Source organism: Neolamprologus brichardi, chromosome 23, assembly GCF_056152115.1.
Source record: "Neolamprologus brichardi isolate AB-2024 chromosome 23, ASM5615211v1, whole genome shotgun sequence".
Lineage (NCBI taxonomy): Eukaryota > Metazoa > Chordata > Actinopteri > Cichliformes > Cichlidae > Neolamprologus > Neolamprologus brichardi.
In genome coordinates, this window is record NC_142125.1 from 19,073,979 (window position 1) to 19,081,890 (window position 7,912).

At 36.5% G+C, this 7,912-nt stretch overlaps 1 pseudogene; it reads left to right on the top strand.

Annotated features, from left to right (window-relative positions):
• The first annotated feature begins 662 nt into the window (after positions 1–662).
• LOC148096085 (uncharacterized) lies at positions 663–3,867 on the top strand (annotated as a pseudogene).
• The last annotated feature ends 4,045 nt before the right edge of the window (positions 3,868–7,912 follow it).

Below are 7,912 nucleotides of genomic sequence, written 5' to 3' on the forward strand. Positions count from 1 at the left end.
TGTTTAGTTTTAAAGGACATCTTCCTGCCTTTAGTCTAATTCATTAGCAGTATTAGTTTTCTTCTAACATCCAGAAGTCTGCACCATGTGTTTCATAGTTTGTAACAAACCTTTGACAGTTAAACATAACATGACCGAAAAAGCAAAAAAATAAATAAATGAATAAAAAGAGAGAGAGAGAGAAAAAAAATCACACAAATTATATGTTAACCTCATTTATTTTTAGTTAAATAAACTCTAAAAATTCTAACAGATCGCTGGTGCCTAGAATACAGTTGAATAACTATTAAAAAACAGATGATATAATATTTCTGTCCAGGTTGCAGTCTGCATTATGAACATGTACACTGAAAAAATGGGAATTGGCAGGCTTTTGAATTTGCACAAATGAATTTAGTTAATGCTACACAAGCCTTTCATGTTTCTCTTATTTACATGATTAAATAAAGTACCATTTACTTGATTATAAACAATACTGAGACTACTCATTTTTCTTGCATTGAATTAAAGTGACTAAATTAGAATACTAAAACCATTGTAATCATGTTTGACCACAACCGGAAATGATGCAATATATTCAAAGACAACAACTAAATATGATTGGATAATAAGACCTAGAGTCTTATCCAATAAGACAACAACATAATTTAAGGAGAGCGCAATTGACCGCCAGATTCTGGAAGACTGTTTAGCCGCATGCAACCTTTGGCACTGAGTCAGGCATACTGAGAAGGTAAGTAATTTAAATACATTTGTTTTAGTTGGGTACGTTTTCACAGAATTGTTGTAGTGCATGCTATATGAAAAGTAATCTGTAATGCATCTACATGTTGTTTTTACAGTGCTAGCTAAAGTTGGTATTAGCTTTGTGGCTAAAACTGAAAAATAGTATCAAATTGCAGCTGTTGTTGGTCAGATATGGAATTTATGCATGTGACAGAGAGCACTGACGTTTTTTATGGCTTAGCAAGTTAAAACGTCACTGAGAGAGCGCAATAGTGTTTGTGTTACTCGTGCTAGTTATGGCTACAGTGGCTAATTAGTCCGGCTCTAACCGTCAGAGTTTAAGAAGCTGGGAGCGCCACAGTGCCATAACTTAATTCTTGCTGCTGACACGCACTCAAGTTATAATAAGGATCCTGCCACCTTAGACGTGGGTTTAAGAACCTGTGCCCATAAATGCCAAATCATTTTTCCATTTAGTCATTGTTTTAGGTGAAGTGTCACTTGACTATTCTATCGGTCAAGCCCAAATAATACAGCAGATATCTACAAGGAGATAAGTTTGTTCAACAGAGTATGTCTTATTAAGTGATGTATTGTGAATTTTCCAACATCGTCCTAACAAAAATTAGTACTGGCCCAAAGGGCAGCAGGTGGATTGCCAGAATACTGAAAAACCATATCTGCATTGTACCACAGCATATTCTACATTGTCAGAGAGCTTGGTGGCTGGTACAGAGAGCACGACAGAGCTTTTGAGCTCAGCCCAGTATCCACAAGAATATTCGCTCTCGTTTCACTCTGAACTCCTTGATACTTATCCATTGGTTGACTATGAGATTGGATTAGTCCACATTGTGACTCTAAAAAGGCATATAGAAATAAAAGGTGTTCATATAAGTGTAATAGGTTCAGTCGCATGTATTTCATTAGATAAATTCTTCTTTTTTTATGTCTGATCTTTATAACTTTGACTATTGGGTATGGATAGCTTTATGAAAACTAAACTGAAATGATTCTTTTTGAATGTCTGATATGTAATTATTTTTTGCCTACAGAGTCCTCTGGTCCTAAAGACTGTTTTGGCTGACGGGAACCTGTCAAAGGCTCACTCTCTAATGGAGCGCCTGAATCAACTGAGGATCTCATCGTTGAAGTCAAGAGACAGTGTTGTCTTCAGGGCAGTTTCAGACTTCAGTTTATGGATTCCTTGTTTGGGAACAAGTTTCTTAACCTCACCTCAGTTTCAGAAATAGCAGACAAAGGGACTCTTAAAGCTATTGACATGCCAAAGCCCACCACATGGACATAAAAAAGAGTAACAGAGTTGGTGAAACTCAAGATGGAAAAGACTTTTTCATACAGAAGACATGAAGATGTTCGTGATGCACCAATGGTAGAGGCTTTCATGGCAAGATGGCCTGATCTATTTGACTTCCACGAGGTAAGGTTTGCCTCATACACGGTGTTCTTGTGGTATTAGCCTAAAATGGTTAAGGCACAGTTGTTATTTGACAGCCCATTTCTTCAGCATGAGTGATTGCAGCCTTCTTCCAGGTATTAAACCTTTGAAGCTCATTCCTCTGTGCTCATGTTTTCAGATCAACGCTGAGTTTAAGAGAATTGCCACCATCCCCCCTCAGACAAAGTTCGTGGCTCAGCTGGCTCTCCACTTGGACAACCTGGTGAAGTTGGTCAACAGAAGAGGAGAGCTTGGACTAATACTGAAAAGAATTGTGGCATAAATGGATAATGTAAGTGATAAAGCCTGAATTTCAAATGTTTTCCCATGATAAATTCTCTCATATTGTATTTTTACATCTGCTTGTTTTTTTAACCTTCACTTTGTCAACTTATTATTAATTGCCAGTAAACCTATTATTAATTTGTGTGCCTTTACTTTAAAAACATTCATGTAAAGTACACTATTAAAACTTAAATGAAGGACAAGGGCTGAATGAAGATGCTAATTACATACATTTCATTTCAGTGTGAAGATGTTGATGCTGCGTCTGTCAAGGGAGTGTGTATCTACATGTGTGAAGACCCTGGCATGCTTATCCGGGAGTATGTGGTATGTACTTGTGTTTTTGTTTTTTTTTCCTTTTCGGACTTTCCAGTGTGTCATATTACTTACTTGGCATGAAATGACTAACATGGCTTCTTTTTTACAGGGCATGGAAGAACGTGCCATCAGTGAGACTGTTGAAGACACCACTGTTCGAATTTATCATCTTAAAGAGCAAGCTTCAGCAGATGAACAAGAGTTGTCCTCGCAGGCATCAGGGTGGCGAAGAATTTGGATAATGTAGCATTTGCTGTGATAATGCTATTTGGACTCATGTATGCACTAAACCTTGCCTACCCTGCTGACCTTCGCTACAACTTTGACGTTTTCCAGAAGGTTTTCATGGAACTGGATGGAGCTAAGCTCTCTAAAGTTCTTGCTTTCAAAAACCATCTGTTTCATTGAGAAGTCAAAGACTGCACTTCTGCAATTCTTTGCAGTTTTTCATTTTGTGTTCAGTAACGTTATACTGCTTATGTTTTTATTGCTTTCCCCTCATGTGACTGCAATGAAGGATGATTTTTCCTTTTGGTAAGAAATTTTTACTGATGATTTTTAGCAATATGTTCTAAGTCAACCTTAATGTCCTGCTTATATGTCTAAAATGAAGATTAAAATTCATGTAGGTGTTTGGTATTAGTTATGTAACAATGTCATTTAAGGCTCAACTTAGTTGAAATCTTGTACAGATAAATACTTGTACAGAAGCTGAAACTGTTGTCAAATAATACACAAGTTATATTTGTGTAAATATGTTTATTCATAAAAGCGTGTTGCTTTTTTTCAGGTAGTCTTAATTTAGTTTACATTTTCAATTGTGTAATTAATACAAATGTTATATGTAAGAGATGACAGGATCATCTATAAGCACTTTCTTTTATTTGCTGCTAAGGTCAGTTTTTTGTGAAATATTTGCAAATATATTCTCAAACTAACTTTTTCTTTTAGTTATTTCTGCAGGCTATCTTTAAAAATGTGTTAACAAGTTTATATGGATGTGATTTTGGACTTGTTCATGGCAGAATTGCTGCTTTCACTGCTGTTACAGTTTAATAAAGGTGAATTGTTCAGTAGCACTCAGTCTTTGCCTTTTTTGTCAATAATGATCAGTTAATATTTCAATTGAAAAAATTAAGTAGGATTTAAAGCCATAAGTTGTGTTGCAGGAACATAATTGCAATGTGTTTACATTACATAATATCATTGCGTACCACTGGCAAATAAAAATAAGTTGGTGTTAAACATTAAAATATATTGACATTATGCAATACATTGATATTATGATAATAGATTAATATTAGTACATCAAACATGATTTGTTTAAGTAATCTGATGTAAATAAAATACTTTGATTTGACAAGCATTAATTACTTGAGGGAAAGTGGAAAATTAAGTCAATCATACTTATTCATATTATGTGGGACCGATGTACACAATAAAATCAAGTAAATTGAAAGAACTTTTTTTTTCAGTGTAGTTGGAAACTCTGCTCCTCTCGGTGGAAATGCGCCTTCTCTTTCCTCTTTGTATAAAAACATTTTAAAAGTCAGTTTAATCTCAAAATTTACTGTTAAATCCAAAACACACCAGATAAAGAAAAGCTAATTGTTCAGTCTAACACATGTGCCAGTGAACCATTAAACGTCTGTAAAACTGTGCAGTTATGAAACGTAACTTTAACCTCAGCCAAACCGATTTGCTCAGTTGTAAATAAAACAGCGAAGTAAACGTGACCCGACAGACAGAACCTGAGTGAATTAAGTCCAGCGTTTAACCACTGAGAGCTAAAACTCAGGTGAGGTTTCAAAGCTGTGTGCCGGTGATTGGACATCAGCCGCTGATAGGACATCAGCCACTGATAAAGTGGGTTCGCCTATAAAGTGCTCTGTTGGGAAACAAGCTCCAGCAGCTCTGCGCTCGGGAAAAACTATATTTACTTATCTTGTGCAGAAAAATGTGCTGAGGTTGCGTAATATCGAGCACCGGCTGCCCAGTTAAACTGTGACTATCACCAGGTAACGTGGGCGTGTTTCTTGAATTAGCAGCAGGTGTTAAACAGCTGACAGGTGAGGAGGAGGATGCATGCAGGTAAACTGAGGGCCTGTTGAGCTGATCGCTGGTTTCGTGAGAAAAATGTCAGCTCGTTCTTTATGTTACAGAAGCACAGAGACACAAGACCAGGTGGAAAGAGACAATCGTTCGGTGAAAATGAGAATCTGCGAATGCAACACGTGGAACACGGAGAGTGGAATATGTAAACAAACCGGTTAACGTAACCCCCTCGGTGCACTCTGCATGCTGACTGTTAGCAGAGCTACTGAAATCTCTGAAAACATCTGAGCACCTTTGCAAACATGTTCTATGTTGACAACCTGACCCGACATGTGAAGATTACAGTGCGACATTCGCAGCTAAAACACTGTTAAAAGTGTAGTTGGTGACAGAAAAACGGGGTATTTTAAAACTACACCACCAACATTGCTGCCTGTGATTTGAAATGCATTCTGGGATACCTGGCTGCCCCAAGTCTACACAAGCAATCGATTATCTAGGATCGACCTGTTTTGACTTACTTTGCACGGCAACCAATCAAATGTTAGACAAGCTGCATGGGCAGCGTTAACCCTGCCCCCTGCGTTTGATGGGTGAGGTTGACAGATAAAATTATTTCATGATGAGAGCCAGGCGCCAGGACTGCCAAAATGAAATAAATAAATATATCATTAAATAATTAATTAAATGTGTCAATAATTAATTAAAATGTGAAATACATAAATAATTAATTAAATGTGTCAATAAATAATTAATTAAATGTGTCAATAATTAATTAAATGTGTCAATAATTAATTAAAATGTGAAATACATAAATAATTAATTAAATGTGTCAATAATTAATTAATTACATGTGTCATAACTATTTATTTAATTAATTATTTCCCATTTTAATTAATTATTGACACATTTAATTAATTATTTAATGGTGCATTTAATTAATTCATTATGGAAGTCCTGGCGTTCCACAATTTACAAGTGGAAACAACAATGGTGTCTTATCATTTATAACACACCATCAGTGTTGGGGAGTAACGGAATACATGTACCGCCGTTACGTATTTAAAATACAAAATATGAGTAACTGTATTCCGTTACAGTTACCGTTTAAAAAGGTGGTATTTAGAATACAGTTACTTTGTTGAAATAAATGGATTACACGGCGGTACTTTCCTGTTTCATATTGTGGCGGGTCAGGACTGTTTGGGTTTTGTTTGACAGCTACGTTCTGTTGTTCCAGGCGGCAGCGTTACGGTTGCCATGGTTACAGGGTGACACTCTCTCTCTGCGTGTTTCCTGGGTGAGAGAGCGCCTGTTGTTGTTGTGCTAAGCTAACAGGCAGAATGCTACAGGTATAGCTCTGAATGTAGCATCATGGGCAGTGTAGTCCGTGCTGCAGGGAGAATGGACTGCCATACACGTTATGTGTCTGTGAGCGAGGGAGGGAGAAAAACGAAAAGTACCAGCTGTCATCGAGCAAAAACGGGAGCTGGAAGCATGTAAATATAATAATAACCACTGCAGCCAAGAAGAGTGCCTGACGAGCCCAGTTGTAAGTAAGCTATTAAGACTCAGCTGTACACCGTGTTCGTGTTTTCCATTTTGGGGCATGTATTCTGTATTCTGTAATGGAATACATTTTAAAAGTAACCTTCCCAACACTGCACACCATTCATTAAGATAGTTATAGTGTTGATTATAACTGGTGTTAATAATCTGAAGACTATTTAGACTCTGTGGTTGTACCCAAACATTACACAACATTACACTACTTATACTACCACTAATAATAAACTGACCTTTACTGAATAAAATCTGTCCAATTTCCCTTTTAATATAACCTGCACGTTGAACCCAAGCATCATATTTTGGTGGCTAAGAGAATTAAAACAAACAATGTGGTCAGCAAACTGATGCCAAACGCTTCTTCTTTTGGCCACCAGAGAGAGACAATTCCCCAGAGTCAACCTTACAGTCAAATGACTATATTTTATTTCAATATGAAATATAAAAACAATAATGAATAAAGGTTTGAATTTAACACTTAAACTTACTATAGTAGCACTGTTCTCTAATAGCTGTTTGTTCTCAGGTCTAAGCTCCAACTCCTACCATCTGAGAAAGCTACACTTAACCTACAATCATTTTGGAAAGGCACAAGTGAAGCACCTGTTCTATGGAATGCCAGGACTGCCATAATGAATTAATTAAATACACCATTAAATAATTAATTAAATGTGGCAATAATTAATTAAAATCGGAAATAATTAATTACATAAATATTTACGACACATGTAATTAATTAATTATTGACACATTTAGTTAATTATTTATTTATTTTACATTTTAATTAATTATTGCCACATTTAAATAATTATTTAATGGTGTATTTAATTAATTCATTTTGGCACAGTTGACTTCAGGTCTCACCATGAAATAATTTTATCTGTCAACCTCACCTATCAAACTCAGGGGGCGGGGTTAACGCTGATCGAGTCAAAACCATTGCTTTGGCCTGGTGGCCATTGTTTTTAGCACACAACAACCGGCATGTGGAAACTAACAGAACTGAACTTTGAAAAACCCTGTTTGTGTGTCACCAAATAGCGTTTTAATTTTTTTTTTTTAGCTGAGAATGTAGTGGTTTAATCTTCATGTGTCTGGTTGGTTTGTCAAGATACAGCCTCTTTGCAAAAGTACCTTGATGATTTCGGAGATGTCTGCCCAGTCTCACGGCAAAGCGTGGGATAGACCCGCTTGCCTCGCAAGCAATCGAGCTGTTATTACCGCCGACAGAGCGCAGGCCCCGGTACACAGCTGTAATAACCCCGCTAACACTGACTTCTTTTACAGATGTTATATTTATTGGGATTTTATTTCTTGATGTTCTTATGTGTCCTACGTGTTTCAGTCGCCAATTCTGAATTATAACTAACATTAAAAACATGTTTAAGGAGGAGAGAGAGCAAATAAATTCGATTAACAGCTGATCTTTGGGTTTTTGTTCAGTCATCAGTGTGACCTGCATATAAACGCATAAAAGAAATAACGTTGGTGTTTCCGTCATGT